We start from the raw sequence: 17,476 nt of genomic DNA, 5'->3' as shown, positions 1-17,476 counted from the left end.
GCCCGTCACCTTTTCTTAGTTGCGCTGGTTGTTACATGGGGGGCAGATCGGGCTGCATTACTCAGCTCCAGCGCTTCTCCTGGTGCGAGGACAGGACTGTCCTCGTCAGTCTGCAGAGCAGTGAAGCGGTTCTGCAAGGGCACCTCAGGCTTTGGGGGAAGTCTCTTCCTCCTGCTGGTCCTTGCTGTTGCAAGTGTCCATTCTTCTGCATTATTGGCTCCCCCGCTCCCTTCTGTATGTGCCGGTGGGGGAGTTTTTGGCTGTTAAGTGTTCTAACATTTATTTCTAATGCTTTTAAAAGAATCTTGTATTTAAAAAGTGCTTTTTTTAAAAAGAAGTTTTAGATCTCAAACAGTAAGACTAACAAATGAATCTACATGACATCCCAGAGAAAGCAGTGTTTTTCACCGCTTTAGAGGTTTAATCTGCAAAACACCAGCATGTGAGGATCATGACTGGAGGCATGAAAGCCCAGGGTCTTGGTTTTGATAAAATTATGAACTTCATAGAGCAGTGCTGATTTATAGCAGTTGAGGATATGGCTCTGAACTGCTTATAGAGACCTGACATCCCTTGTGACTCTTGGGAGTTTTATAACTTCTTTCTTCCTTCTCACTCCCATTATAATACATGTGATGAGGAACAAATTACTTGTGCTTTGCCTAGTAGTGCTCGCTTATAATTTTAGTGGTTTTTGCATTGCAATGTCTACTTTTGTTGCAGTGTCTGAGCTTTTAACTGGTGGATATTGCCCTGCATTGAAGTGCTTTCAGAGTACATTTATGTATAGGAACACTTCTCATCTCCCCTTGTATTTCATGAAGTCTTCATTCTAATTTTCCTGTTGTACCATCTTCAGCATAGTGTCTCTAATTTTGGGGTTTTTTGTGTGGCAGCAGTTGTACATGGAATTGCATGGAGCTTGTCAGTTCTGTCAGAAAGTGGTACTGGGAGGAAATGCATGTAAGCTCCAGTTATGTGTATGCACACAGGGAGACAATTGGCTCACATGCTGCAATGCCATCTGGCCAGCTTTGCGACTGGGCTTCCCCTCCCAGACCTGGCAGCCATGTCCTGGTCCTGGTCAGAAGGCTGGGTGCAGCAGTGCTTGCCTCTCTCCTGGGGCAGGGATTTGGCACAAGACGGACTCAGGTGGGCAGAGTTATTGGTTCCATTCACTGGGAACCTCTCGTGCTTCCCTGCCACAGCGAGCACCTACTACCCCATTAGCCTGACCATTACAGACACGCAGTTCAAGGAGGGCCCCAGAGGTTTTACTAGCTAATTAAAGATAAAACTTACTGTAAGCAAAGCAAAAATTAGAAAGGAACGGAGAAAGCATAATATGTCTTCTATTTTAGTTGTGTGTGCAATTTAGAAGTGTAATGAATCTGTCTCTGTAATTCCAGCTGCCACTTGCTTAGCACCCTTGCAGGGCAGCAGTGGAGTGGGGAGGTGATACTGGCTGTGGTTGTTCCAGGTCTCTTTAGCCCTGCTGGGCTCTCCTGAAATACCACAGGAGTGGTAAGAGTGTGCAGCGCGGTGGGAGTCAGACTGTTGCTGGAAACTTGAAGCAGTTGTGGAAACTGCTGTGCCTGCACACACTGTGACTTGCAGTGGTTTATAAATCTGATAGCCTGACTCCCTTTCACAGGGGGAGGGAAAGGCTCTCTAGGATTACCCCCTGCCAAACTGCAGCTGCCTATTCCAAACCCTGAAACAGCTAAAGCCAATGTTCAAATAAGGACTATAAAATATGAATGTGCACCAGGCCAGCTGTTTTAACAGGGCTGTAACTACTGCAGATAACGTGACATCCCCGTGCCCTGCACTTGCATGAATGCCAGCACTGGGATGCACGTAAGAAATGCTCCAAGAAATACCTGTAACAACCCAGTACAAACTGTGGAATAAGATCCATAGCAGGAGAGGTTAGGGAAACGAGGGTGTACCAGCAAACAGAGTAAAAAAATCAAGACCACAGAATGTGAACGTGGGTTAGAAATTGGTGTCTTCTGCTGTTAGTACTTCTTCCTGCTGTTCTTCCACTCTGAGCTTGGTTCCTGGTGGGAAGGTTCTGTTCTTTAACTGGTGCAAGTTAAAAATCAGCAAGCTAATTCCATAATTATTTTTCAAGAAGCAAAATGCAGCTTTACAAGTTGCATTCGGATATACCAGGGTGTGTTTGACAGTGCTTCATACCTCACAGTGCTCCCAAGGCAAGTATTAATTGCCCCATAAAACACGCTCTGTCATGTCTTGTGGCTCAATGTGTTACATGTCTGTGCAAACTTGTTTTATAGCCCTAACAGCCCACTACTGCTTCTGAGAAATGTTTTCCTTTTAATGGGGGAAAGAAAAACAACATTTAAAAGTATTATGAGAGTGACAAGGAAGAAAGAATGCTATAGAATTTCCACTGGCCAGAAAAGCTGTCGCAGATTAAACACCTGTTATAAATGGGTACACATACATTATTTTGTATTAAGGAGTCTTCTGTCTAGAGAACACATCCATCTCCTCTAATTTGAGGCATTACCTGATATCTGGGGCAATGTTGCCTTAATTTGACTTGGGGCAGAAGCAGGGGAGGGTATGTGCAGCTGCAGCCACATCCTGTGGCTCAGCGGCACTCCAGCAAAGCTGTGCTTGGTGCTCCAGAACATGCCACGGGCTTCATAACCTCATTGCATGTGAAAGCCAGTTGCTGTGGATCTGACTGTTATTTATCTAAGATGTTTCCACAGTAATTATGGCAACTGAAAACAACAGAGTAGATCTCTTGACTATTGAGAATTTTAATTGTCCTTTCCAAGTCTTCTAGTTCCCACTCCCACATCTCCAGGAATGAGAATGAGCAAGCCAGCAAGCAGATTACAGCCTAGCCCCAAAGATTTACACGTGGCGTAGCTTCACTGAGGTCAAAAAGGATTATTTCCAATGTCTAATTGCAAGCATGTGGCTGAGTCTGTGTGGGGCCAGGTTCCAAAAAAAGGAGAGAGTATCCCCGTATACTATATATCCCCATATATACTATACACCTACTAGTGTGTATAGTAGATGTATAGTAGTACTACCTGGAGGGGTTTGTGAGAATACATCCTTCCACCTAGTTTAGGTGCCTGCACTGCAGGACAAGTCTCCCTCTGTGCTCAATGGGAAGAGATGCTCTTCCCAATCCCCTGGAAGATTACCTTAGGTTTCCTTCCCCAAAATTATTTCTGGGGTTAATCTTTATGATCAGAGTAAGCTCAGTTCCTCACCCCATTCCTTCCTGGTTGTCTTAATCGTAATTGTGAACAGACTTGTAGTCAAGCCCCAATAAGGGGTTTGGAACTTGCTGTTCCTCCTTTAAAAAGTATTTTTAGCCCATTCCCCCCTGTGCAATAAGTAGTTAATACTGGATTTAGTACCTGCTGTGCTGTGAGCTATTACCTTTGTGATATGGGAGCATTTTATAGCCACTTTTCACTCCATACCGCTGGCAGAATGATTTCATGATGTATATAGACGTTGAAGATTCAGACCTCAGATTTGTCGATGTGTTGCCAAGTATCTAGCATAGGCACCCAATTAAACTGTAATTTAGTTTTTCTTGGTTTGTGCTTTACTAAATCTGAATGTTTTTTTCTGCTTTTAGCTCAAAAGTGAGGAAAGATCCAAAGATATTCAAGTGACAAGTCTCTGGCAAGGAGATCCGACTGAAGTTTACTTATTAAAAACTGTGAAAATACAATTTTCTCTACCAAAACTAAGCTGAAGGTCTTGCAGAGATTCAGGCCAGAATATCTGTATTGCTGCATATGCTATATAATATACACAACTTCTGTGTATAATAAATACACAACACTTTCAGGCACTGCTACTACACAGTAGTTGAGCAGGAAATTGTTTTTATTCGCAAGTAATGCGATGTGAAGTGAAAGGATACTCTAATTTATGAATAAGTAAATCTTGCTTTTACCAGAGTTAATTCCATTATGTATAGATAGTTTTCATTTTACAGTGGTAAACCCAGTTGAAGTTAGAACCTAATTCATAAACAAACATTTTGAAGATTTATGAAGCATTCCCTTTGTGTTCTCCTCAGGACACACAAGGAACGTGCTTCCCCTGCCCATGTAAATTCTCTCTCGTGAAATCCATTTTTGTGATTTATCAATCCTCTCTACCCTCGCTTGCAGGCTAATGTATCTGAGAGCTACAATGCGTAACGGTCCCTTAAATCAAGGGGAAATAAGGAGGTTTGTTAAAGTAGATTAAGAAGAAGTTGAAGGGGGAAGTTCCACAAACCACTACTCATGTCAGTGTCCTCGCAGCTTCCAAGAGCTCAAGTTTATAGGAAGAGCTCTGTACTCTTAGCACCACACTGTCCGGTGGGCCAGTGTTGAGAAGCGTGCTCAGCCCGTTTCTGCTGAAGCTGAGGCAGTCCTCTGATCTGGAGTAGGGACAGGAGGCCGAGTTTTGAGGTGATAGAAAATGCATCTTTTGGAAGAAAAAGTAGGACCAGAAGAAAAAGTTCAAGGAGGAGGAAAATGATGCAGTTTAAGACTGATACTGTATGAAAGCTCTTTCTTGCCTGTCAGAAACACACACACACACCCCCCCCCCCCCAAAAACAACCCACAAACAAAATATGTATTCAAATCCTGTGATTCACGTGACTTCAAAGTGAGCTCATGCAAGGATAGTGGTGTGGCATACTTTATAAGAAATGTGATATCTTGTCATTTTGATGCACACAATGTCTAACTCTTAAAAAAAAAAAAAATTTACGGTCTCAGTTTTGTTTAAGCTTCAGTTTCCTGGCTGGGTCTTGTCCCAAAACTCCCAGGTCATGTTCATAGAGTAAATGCTTTCAGAGGCAGCGGCTCCCTGTCTGGCTAGAGCTCCAGCAGGGACCATAATTTCAAGATGGCATCTTGGGCATAACATTGGAACATTAAGTGTTCCTTGGGTTTTTTTCTTGAATACTGATAGAGCAATTTCCCTGGTAGCACCTGGCAAGATATTCCTTGTCAGGTTGAGAGCCTGAAATCTGATAAAAATGAGCCTATCAAGAATTGTCACCAACAAGGCCAAGTAGGGGAGAAGACAGAGGAGACTTAATTTTTCTGAGTCCTTCTAAAATAGGGCAGTTGCCAAGGCCACGGAACTCCAGCAACACGCCTTAGCCCGAAGGCATGGAGAGCCCTCATGGCACAGGGTCAAGGACCCGGAGTGTCTGCCTGTGAAAGGGAGGCAGCGGTACACAGCTATTGCCTGATGAGAGCCTGAAACTACTGAGAGACGCTGTGAAGCATATGGGCTACAAAGTATTTGGGAATATTTTGTTGCTAGACAGCCCAAATTAATTTTTCATGGGAACATCAGTGGGAGTAGCAGGAATCAATGTTTAAAAATTAGGCATAAGGTAGATAGGTTGTTAATCTCTGTCCTTGTTATCAGTGGAAGAAACTACACGGTTGCGTTGAGGGAAATCCTTGTTATCAGTGGAAGAAACTACACGGCTGCGTTGAGGGAAATAGTAGCCTATTCAATTCATGTCTGACTTGCATGAGCTTGTGCAAAAGCAAAATTAGTTTTTTATAGGTGTCCAAGCAAAGCATAGGCATTTTTTAGTGATGGGGTTTAGCAAGATGACTTTAAATTCTCATGGTGAGTCAACTGTGTTACTACACACAGGCTGTAAATACTACATCTGTTAGCCATGAGCTTGTGTGTGTATGCAGCTCATCAGGACACATAAAGTTAAAGCTTTGGCCAAGTCTGCAACAATACAAAGAATTCTATTAAAGCAGTAAAGTGACTTTGTTCAGTTTGATATTGTTTGCCTTTAGACTGTGGTTATGTTTGAGTATGTGAAGATGCATAAAGTAAGCAGATACTTCTCTCTAGAAATACCATAACTTATCTGTTAGGCACTTGTAAATAATAGCAATGTAATTTGCCTGGTAAATTATTGGAGGTGAAGTAGTCTGTCTGTAACGTTCATAGTCCAGTGCAGCAATTGAGGCTGCAATGTGCTAAGTGCTGTTTGGATTTAGAATTAAAAATTATTTTTGCTGACTAGATGTTACAGCCTACATAAACATAAATCTGTTCCTTCTCTTGCAAAGTGTTCCAAATAATATGGTGGCTGATGGCTCAGATAACACTTATGATGAAGGGAAAACAACATTAGAGAAATAGGAATGATATAAAGTAGTGAATTGCAGGGAGTTCGTTGTGAAGGAAAGGAAAAGGTATGCTTGAAATCAGTTACTGCAACTTTGGAGTTGCAGCTTCTTGCAGTGGTTTTGGAGATGGGATGAATCAGTGTGTAACACAAATCCCCACTCACTGCAGGTCAGGAAAGGAACTTTCCTTGGATACAACTTCTTGCAACTTCTATGTTTCTTCATCATTAGCACCAAGTACCCAGGTCTACCCCATAATGATAATTCCCAAAAACGTTTTTGTATGTAAAACTTGCATAGGTGACTGTACACCTGGATTATAAAATATTTATGACATTAATTTGAGAAATGGGCTCTTGAATATAAATAGAGATAGGAAGATGTTTGGTAGCAGAATGTTCCTACTAAATTCATTCACTGGGGCAGAGGAAGGGAGCAGCTAACAGATAAGCATATGCTTATGAATGGAAACATTTATTGACCACTTTGAGACAACTCAACATTTAAATCACTAGTAGCATCTTTTAATATTGATTAAGGTAAATACTGATACACATATATATTGACTAATGCTAAATCAACACGTGATGTTTTTACTGTATGTTTAATGTTTCTGAGTTACGCACTTCTGGTTCTGAAACAATGAACTGGAGGCTGGAAATAATTTTGGTCCTGACAAAAAGTGCTGCCTTTCTTAAAACACTTACATTTTAGGTAATTGGCTGCAGCACCTGACAGCATCACTGTAGCCTAATTGAAGCTGTGTCTCAGCAGTGCCACCATAAACCACACTTCCTAGAGTTCATAACCAGGGCAAATTTGGAGCTGGGAAAGGAGGGCGCCAAGTTTTTAAAACTGCAATATGATACATAAAGTCTCAGTAACTGGATCGTTTTGAAAATATCTCCTTAAATAAATCACGTCACATTTAGGAAAATGTTTAGCTGTATGAATTGTTTGGCTAGAAGTCTGAAGTCAGTCAGGATAGCTTGATCTGAGCCAAATTCATGAATATCAGCCCATGTTCATGAATATTTAGTGGATGGGAACTAATATAATTCACATGGCTTTGCTGCTTTCAACTCTATACCAGCTTCCAAATTCTTGCCCAATGCATCAGTGCCCCCACAGGGGAAATATCATGTATCTCGTGTCTCACGATGCTATCGCATACATCACTTACCTAAATATCGCATACATCACTTACCTAAATATCGCATACATCACTTACCTAAATATCGCATACATCACTTACCTAAATATCGCATACATCACTTACCTAAATATCGCATACATCACTTACCTAAATATCACACTTACTGCTCAGTATTACACAAACTTATGATTACCCTGAAAAATGGTTTTTGATATCTGTTCGCTGATGTAGGATATGGGTTAGGCTGAGCTCAGACTGTGGTTTGGCCCCTGCTAGTACATGGCTGAAGATTTCTGTTACAGTTGCATTTCAGTAGTATTGCTGTGGAAGAATGAGCTTGTACCAAAGAAGTGAGACTTTTTTTTTGTTATTGATTCCTTAAAGAAGTTTCAACCTTCCTGTGAATAACAACAAAATAAACAACCAAAAGCCTCAAAACAGGCAAATATACTGAAATAGATATGAAACTCAAACCCCAGCAAGGCCGGGGTAGCTTGCCATTCATCTTTTACAATTATATGTTCATGTTCAGTGGCATATTCATATGATCTGGCTCTCCATGGAATTGTAATTTGATGACACTAATGATTATCGAGGAATAATTTTTTCACTGGGGAGGAAAATGTAGCACAGCCAATTTGGGTGATGGCATAAGTGATTCAATGGTTTAAATACTAATAAAAATTGAAATATCTTAGCAAGGGTTAATTGGAGGGCTTTTTTTTTCAAGCCCACTTAGCTAAAAGTAATTAAAAAGGAGAGAAAACCCAACATAATTGAGGCTATTGATATTGGTGAGGGTTAAAATATAAAAAATGCTGTGTCAGTTTCTGTGCTCGGAGAGCCTGCAGAACCCTCAGGCACCATATTCACAGCCATTTCAGGCAAGTAAATAACGAAAAGAGAAAAATATCTTAGGCCGTTGCCTGGAGAGGGGCTTAAAAATATTAAGAAAGAAGACAAGAACAGTAAACAGTCCTTGCAGCTTTCCCCAAAGTAGGAAGACTGTCAGGAATAGCTTTAAAAAAAACAAACCCAAAATATATCCAGGAACTTCTGGGCATGAATGAGCTTAGTGCTGGTGATGTTTGTGACACACATCAAAGCATACCTTCTATGTGTAAATTTGCCTGACACATTTTTAAAGTCTCCGTGGGGTATTTGCTGCTGTTATCAGTTAAACCTGAGAAGCCTAATTATATTACATTTGAAATTTGATGGCCTGTTTTATGCAGGAGGTCAGCCCAGACTGTAATGGTCCCTGCTGGCCTTCATATATATGAATGTAATGAGTAAAGGGTCTCATCCTGCAAACACTCAGGCAGCTGAGTATATTAGCATACGGTAGGTGACTTCAATAACATTAACCACAGGGCTCAGTAAAGTTATACCTCTAAATATTTGGAAACTCAAACCCTAAGTATCTATCACTATTTCCTTAAACTGAAATATTTACTGCTAAAATACAGAGTTACAAAATTTTTTAATATTTTTTTATGTAAGGGATGGTTTTAAGTTACTTCTTAATTCTGATCAAGTCTGTTTAGACATGTGCTATTAATGCAGCATGACTCTATGTAATGAAGATGTCTTTGGACTAGAGCGAAACTTTCCTTCTGCTACAATGTGAATCACCAGCTCTCATCTTTGTTTTACGGCCTGTCAGCAGACGCATTCGTACTGTCATCTCACACTGTTGTATCTATAACTTCCAAGAGTTACTAAAGGGAGAGGTGGGTTTGATAGTAGCTCATATTTTTCACATCTAATCCTCTGCTGCTCCCATCCCAATAAAACCACGAGACTTGGACTAGTAAGGACATTTCACTTGCGTATCTTGGATCTGCTCCAAAAGGGAGCTGACACTATTTTAGCTTTCTCTCTCACCTCAGGATGCTGCTAATGACTAGGAGGTTGTGAGATGCACCTTCCCCTTGATGCCTCTTCTAGGTTATTAACTTCTTTGGTGCACCAGTGTCAGGAAATAATGTCAAAACCCAATCTTCTTAAAAGCCTATTGTAGGGAGTTGAAAGAGAACTCAAAACAACAGTAATACAGAAAAGTTGAGTAAAAGATCTTATCTTTTCTCATTCAATTTAATATGCAGGCAGAACTAAGCCAATTTACTGATTTTCTTGTTTATAAGCATATAAAATTAAGTGTTACTGGTTCTCTTACTTACAAAGATTAATTTAATACCAGATATAAACCCTAATGTATTCTCTATCTTAGCTTTTCTTGACAGTTGGATGTATTTCAGTCTTTTCTGAATAAGTCTCTTAATAGTGAGTAGATCAACAGTCACTTTGTGTTATAGTTCCCATCCAATCTCATAAGCTAAGCAGAGTGGTTGGATATTGGTTCTCCAAGGAAAACCTAAATGGCACAGTACCAAAGATGACTTACCTGGCACCGCCCTTCCTCTGGCACTAACCATAGATCAGAGCTTGTTCTTAGCAAACAATTTATTGGCAGAGCTCTTTCAGACTAGAGAGCAATCTCTGCCGTGGCAAGGATTTAAGAAGAGTTGGTTTTTTGTAAGACGAATATATGGTCCTGGTTGTCATATCTGACTCCGAACTGGGTGATCAGTACTTAATCTCCCCTGTGGTGAAACCACTGTGATTTGAACAGAGAAAACAGCTTGAGGGGACCTGGAGTTTCAAACTGATTTGAACAGAGAAAACAGCTTGAGGGGGCCTGGAGTAATGACAGTAATCTGAGTGTTTTAGTTCACAAGCCTAAACTGAGACATCCCCGAAAGGTCTGATGGTAGAAGTATGTGTTTAAAGATTACTGGAAGTCAGACCCATGAGTATCCGTTAGGTTGGAGACTCCAAAATGGGGGCAATGAAGATTGCCCTACTCCTTTATGGAAACATTCATCTGGTGCCTAAAGGAGCGTAAAGATAAAATGAGAGAAACATTCACAAAGGAGGCTTACAAGAAAGATAGAATCATAGAATAGTTTGGGTTGGAAGGGACCTCCAAAGGCCATCTAGTCCAACCCCCCTGCCGTGGGCAGGGACATCAGACTTTTTAGCAGGGCCTGTTGAGATAGGACAAGGGGGAATGGTTTTTAACTGAAAGAGGGCTGATTCAGACTAGATATAAGGAAGAAATTCTTCATGATCGGGGTGGTGAGACACTGGAACAGGTTCCCCAGAGAGGTGGTAGATGCCCCATCCCTGGAAACGTTCCAGGTCAGGTTGGACGGGGCTCTGAGCAACCTGATCTAGTTGAAGATGTCCCTGCCCACGGCAGGGGGGTTGGACTAGATGGCCTTTAGAGGTCCCTTCCAGCCCAAACTATTCTATGAAATTGTACCAGGGAAGGCAAGTGGGGACTCACGGGGTGTGAGATGGAGGTTATGAAGTGCTGACGAGGGCTAAAAATAACGGAGGTCAGAAGGCAACTTTCACCAGGGACAGTGGCTCACAACTGCTCCATCTCTGAGCTTTGGCTTGATGCCACAATCTAAGCCTAAATGATTTGTGATGGAATGACAAAAGTTTCTTTGGCTTTCATGTTATACTGCACCTTCTGAATTTTTTTAAGGATTGAGTCCTAGCTGCTTTATATGTAGATGGTTTTATGTTTAATGAGGTGCTGCTAATTTTCAGTTTAGTCTATTTATTCTTTGTTATGAGGAGCAGAAGCAGCTGCTAATTCCCCTTGAGACTGTTCATGTGTAGAGTACCTGCACCCACCCACATATCCTCATAAATTGTTTCCTGAATGTTGTGGTTTAACCCCAGTCAGCAACCAAGCATCACACAGCCGCTCGCTCACCCTCCCGCCCCGGTGGGATGGGGGAGAGAATTGGAAGGGCAAAAGTAATAAAACTTGCGGGTTGAGATAAGACAGTTTAATGATTGAAATAAAATAATAATAATAAATTGTAATGAAAAGGAAAACAACAAAGAGAGAAACAAAACCCAGGAAAAACAAGTGATGCGACTGCTCACCCCCCTCCCACCGACACCCAGCCAGTCCCCAAGCAGCGGTCACCGCCCCCCGGCCAACTCCCCCCAGTTTATGTACTGCGCATGACGTCCCATGGTATGGAATATCCCTTTGGCCAGTTTGCATCAGCTGTCCTGGCTGTGCCCCCTCCCAGCTTCTTGTGCACCTCCAGCCTTCTCCGTCGGTAGAGCATGGGAAGCTGAAAAGTCCTTGACTAGTGTAAGCACTGCTCAGCAACAACTAAAACATCAGTGTGTCATCAACACTATTTTCATACTAAATCCAAAACACAGCACTGTACCAGCTACTAGGAAGAAAATTAACTCTGTCCCAGCTGAAACCAGGACACTGAACTAAAATGAGCTCTCAGCATTCATTTACTTGCTTTTGGCAGATTTAAGTGGGAATATAAATCTGCATCTACTTTTTGATTCACAAATGCATTTTATTCCATGAAGCATTCATGCAGCCACATATGAAAACTGCACCTCTGTTTCTGCTAAGTTATAGTCTCTCCTTTCTGTTGGATTTCTGTTTCTCTCCCCTGCCCCCATGTGCCTGCTCCTATATTGCTAAATAACAGTAGTTTTAGTATTGCCAGAACAGAATATTCACTAGCAATTCTCAATTCTGACATCCTAAAGCCCTAGAGTCATATTTCAGGCCTGGATGGCACTTAAAGGCCCATAATCTTTTGCTGAATGGGTTTTGCAATACGCAAGCTGAGGCAAATTATTCAGTTTAAGGACCTGAGCTGCTCCGGGAATTCAGGGCTGGAACGTGGCGCATGCCATTGTTTTTAATTATTTATTTATTTAGAAAATGTTTGAGCAGAAAACCTGCAGGGATGGAACATTTCACATATCGTTAATTCCTGGCACTGTGGCCTTGGAAAAGAAAACGCAACCATTGCACCATCCTTGGCGTTCAAGTGCAGAGTGGAAAACTTAGCCGGAAAAAAAAACAGCGATGAAGACTGGGAGAGGGTTGGGGGGAGAGGAAGATCCTTGGGAGGGGGTCAATCTCTTTCCAGTCAAGGAGAGCGGGATTTAGTACCAATAAATACAATCCACAGACTATGCTGATAACGATGCTTTGATTTGTTTGATGCGGAAAATGTTTATTGAGGAAAAAATGATTGTTTGTGGGTTGGTGAATTCCTGGCAGTTTTCCCTGTATGACTTAGGGGAGGCTCTTTCAGGGCTCTGACGCAATTAGAAAGTGGTACCAGGGTGAATTTAAACGCCCTTTTTGCACCAAAAGACCTTCATGACAAAGGATTGGACTTTCATATTCTCTGGAAAAATTTTCCAGGATAGTGCAAGGGTATATCTGAATAGAGTTAATGATTTTATGCTATGGCTAGTAAAAGATTCCCAGTGGTGCTCCAGTAAGTAAGTTTAAGGATTCCCCTTGTGAGCCGAGTCTGTGATACAACACGGTACACAAATACGTATGGTAGCCTTACTGCCTTCTAGATAAGACGTAAAATAAGTCTTTGATTATGGCAGGATAGGAGACTTCTTTAAACCTCAGATGAAAAAAAGGGATATATATTTTGTATACTTAATACTATAAATATGTTAAAATATAAATAGTCTTTATTTTTTCAGTTTTTAGAGCTTAGTCTGTTTCTACATATGTTTTTATTCTGATGAATCCAGTAATTATTTTATGTCTTCCTCTTCCCTTCCCCTGTGAAGTTCATGGAGCATTACTTCAGGGTTAACGCATTGGTTACTCCAGGATCCTGCCCTTATTACAACATGGGTAAATGTTTTGGGTCGTGCTTGCAGGTGGTGCAGTTCTGTTAGGAAATCAGCCCTGAGTATTCAGATCTTCAACTGAGTATGTTGATATCTCTTATTGTCCCTGCTGGAAGCGTTCTGCCCTGTAATGAACTTCGGCATTGAAAGGAAAATATGGGAGTATTTCAGAGGCAGGTTTGTAAGTGTAGAGTCTTTCAAATCCAAGTGCATGATCAAAATTGGATAATCTTACATTTATCAAGGTTACTATTATACTTACCTTGTAAAGGTAATCAAAGACCAATATAATAGATAAAAATAAATATAGCATGTATTGTAAAGTTAGGGCGGCAATCCATTTGGTATGTTTCTTGCTCAGCTTGCATTGTTTGATTCTATGATTCTATGACTTAGATGGGAGACACCTGAAGATATTTGCAGGCTAAATTATGACCTTTAAATGAGGTTTTTTTTCATTTTAAAAGATATTTTTGAGAAAATACTTCTCTCTAACATTAACATGAACAAGAGAAAGCAGGTGATACTGCAGTAATCGTTCAGATTTAAATGTAAGGGGCCAAATACACAGTAGAATTTGTGATTGTGGAGTCATGCTGGTTTGCACCAGCCCAGAATCTGGTGCAAATTTCAAATCCCTTTGGCATGCAATCTTTGTAGCTCAGTAATGCTATTCAATCACATTACATACATCTATTTCATGTGCTCAGTTGTTTCTTCTGTTCCAAGATTTACTGAAAATTATGGGAGAAATCATCCTTTCTAGCCTTACTACTTTTCTTTGTAGTGTCGCGTCAATTCAGTAGCCTCGCTCCTGCTCGTGTTGCTGTCTGCGTGTGCTGGATTTCACCAGCCTACTTGGGGACCGACTGGTTGGCACGCACTGCTGCTGCTTTCTGGCAATGCCAATGTAGTTTAACTTCAGCAACCTGAAGGACCAGTGGTGCCAACAGTTCATAGGCATAGCTCTCATTGAACATGAAGTATTTAAACTCGTATAGCTTTCTACCCCCTGGTAAGAAAATGTTGGCAGCTTTCACCTTGGAGCTCTGATCATCTACTCTTTTTTCTCCCCAAAGTTTGTGCAGGCTAAGCTAGCAATGCCTGAGGTGCCTTCGTCGTGGAGCTGCTCAGACTCGCTTCTTGCCAGATGACAGGGCTTCTGGAAAGGGGAACTTTATCACTTCTTGCGGTTTTTTGTGTAGTCAATCTCTGTAAACAGCTTTTTGGCAGTCCGGAGCAGTTTAGATGGGATAACTGCAGTTAAGATACTGCTGTCAGAAAACTATTTTAAGTTGACTTTGCTTATTTGTTTTAAAAGTCCACGGTTTTTGCAATTCTTTTGGCTGCAATGCTGTTGGAATTCAATATTTAATAAAGGAACTAATGGTACTAGTCAGCATCAACTGAGCTTGTGTTCTGCATGCAGGTACTACGTGGGTTGGAGCACGCAGCTCTGCTGAGGTCTCAGCCAAGACCCGCGATTCTCAAAACTGCTGGGCTCGTGTGATTCAGTCCACCTCAGTCTGTCCGAGAGGTTTGGTTAAGCTTCCTCTATAAAGCCTTGGTTGAAAGAACATACCCCTGATCATGGGAGTTATGAGCATACTCAGCGTGTTGCAGGCAAGCACTGAGCACCGCTGTTTCCACCAAGGTTGCTCTCCTGTCACAGGCACTCGCTTACTGCCCAGCGTAGTCTAGGCGTATGGTACTAGCCAGCAGGCAAGCAAGAAACAAGGTAAGCACAAGACAAAATGTTAAAATAATGGAGCCATCCATTTACTTAAGCCCATCCAGTTGCTGGGGACTTGAAAGAATGCTTGAGGTCTTGGCCCTCCATTTAATGGGTCTCCGTACAAAAGCAGCAGTCTGATTGTGACTGGTATGTTCATCAAGTTGTAAGAGTGAAGAAATTAGCCAGGACCCTGGCTATCTGGGCCCATGATTTTTATCGAGTTGGCTGTCTTAAAGCATATCTTTTTGCCAAGCACTTCACTGTACTCAGATGTAATTCACTGTTGATATATACGTATGTTATAGCATCTAACTAATCTCCTTTGTACTCTGGAGTAGGCAGTGCTGGTGATACCAATTTAGATATACAAATGCGACTCTTGTGGGTTGTGTTGTCTACATAAAAAAAGTTGTATGTGTGTTATTGGACATATTATTCTTGGCGTTTTGGCATGGATCACCGCCTCCGGAAACATTTTGTAGGTTTTATGTGCTTTTACACTGCTACGCTGTATTATATTTCCTGTATTTGTATTGGCCTAAATGGATTGAATTTAGCTAAACCCTTGGATTTTGTTCAGCTTGCTGGTGGAAATTTGTTTTTATTGTATAGCTAGATACATATAAAGTCTTGAAGAACAGAGAGTGTGGAGAATCAGTTGCTTGTTTGCTTAGAGTACCCTAGGAAGAACACAGCGTTACAGGGCTTTGTAATAGCTTAGTCCCAAAGCCATAAAAGTACTGAAGACGAGAATTACAAGTGTTGTAAGGAAGACTTTCCACTTGGGCTTGAAGTTTCTGAGAACCTCTAAAATGTTTGCCATTTGCATGACAAGTCCTAAACCAGGGTGAATTCAATGGGTCGTGGCTGTAAAGGCACATCAGTGTGTCTGGTGGGATCCTGGCATCTGTGACTGCAAATCCCACCAGAGTGCAGAGAGATGTGAGGACTTGTTGGCTGCTATGGTTGTTTCAGAAGTTTAATGGATGGACTTGCTATGTGTTTCAGAGAAACATTCAAACTTTACTGAAATTGATTGGGAGACTCCTGGATTTGGTGCGGACCTCAGGTCAAGGCCCTCAAAATGTCTGAGAGTCTGGGTCTTAGTGCCAGCTTTGATAAAGGAAATGCTATTAAAAAAAAGAAAAAGAAAGAGAAAGGTAAGAAAGATAAGGCACATTAGAAAAATCCTATTTTAAAAGAAAAAAGAGACAATTTAAAGAAGTGGTGAAGGATGTGGATACCTGCAAACTTAGTGATGCCAGAGATGATCTTCAGTGACTTCTAAGCAAAGTGTGACTTTTTTTTCCTTTTAAGATTTTTTTTTTTAAATTTTTTGATTTGGGGATTTTTTTTCAGTTTTTTTCTTGAAGAGGTAAAGTGCCTTCCTTCATACTTTGAGAATCCTTGTCTTCCATGTTAGGATCTATTTTAGAAGAGTTACTTCATCCAATTACACAGAACTCATTAGATGCACTAAATTTAACTTTTTCGAACTTCTTGTTTTCTAAGTAGTTGTCTCCAGGAGGGAATTCTCCTGTGTGTGGCTGAGGTGTGTGTTTGTCGTAGCTTTGTTTTCACTGGCAGTGAAGTTCTGAGGAGTCATTTCCTTCAGGTTTGATGCATCCCAGTTGCTTATATGTAACTGTTTCCCAAGGTACAAAGTAGATTGATTAGTTGGAGAAAGATCTGACCGCAGTACAAAAAGTAATTTTCTTATCTTAGAAAGATGTCGTTATTGTTCATTCCTAAAATATATCAGCAGTACCAAGAGTACCTCTAGTAACATTTGGAGATGGTCATGGCTATTCTCGGAGGTCTGAAGTGTCCAAATTGAAACTGAAACTGCAAAGGTCTGTGGAAAACTAATGCGGTGATTTGCGGATTATGAATGTAATAGACCATAGTTAAGGCCTGTCCAGCCAATTCCTAAGGTTTTTTTGGTTCAGATTGAGGCTAACTGTATGAAAGATGTCTTACTTTCTTCATTTTCAGCAAGCTAAAAATATTATTAAAAATAGTTTTATGCCTAACCTCTGGGTTGATGCAGAACCTCCCTTTCTGCTGGAAAAAGCTGGAATTCTGCTGAACCTGTTCAAATTAATTGTTTAGCCCCTTGCATGTTCCTGTTTTTTGTGTTCAGATCAACCTTCTACAGCGTCTCTGTTATGTAATTCTAAGTGTAATAATTAAATGACTGACTAACGCTGATTTATAGTATTTTTATGATCGGTTTAATTCCACGTAAGTGTTTCATATCAGAGTTCAACAGAGTTGGTCCCCATGTTGAAGTTGTCTCCTCCGTTGTTAGAGGCACGTAGGTAATATTTTGCGGAGAGAAGGGGGAAAAGGAATATGCAGATTAGCATGAGCGTGAGAACAAAGCTCAGGTGGACTGTGATGTCTTTGCAAGCCAGAAAGATGTAAAGAGCTATTGAATCCGAACCTCTGTCTCTTTGCACATGAATCTTTTTTTCCCACTGTGATATGGAGATCATGCACTTTCTGAGTTCAGTATTCTCTTTGGTATAATGAATTATATAAAAGGTAGTTTCACTTAATTAGATGTAAAAAGAAAAAAAAAAAAAATTGGATCCAGGCTGCCTTCTGCAGTATAGACTTCATCTGCTAAGGAAAAGGAAGGGCTTTGGTTTTGTTTTGAATTTTGGTGGT

Source organism: Aptenodytes forsteri, unplaced genomic scaffold (assembly GCF_000699145.1).
Source record: "Aptenodytes forsteri isolate BGI_AS27 unplaced genomic scaffold, ASM69914v1 Scaffold33, whole genome shotgun sequence".
Taxonomy (NCBI): domain Eukaryota; kingdom Metazoa; phylum Chordata; class Aves; order Sphenisciformes; family Spheniscidae; genus Aptenodytes; species Aptenodytes forsteri.
Note: the sequence above shows the minus strand (reverse complement) of the source record.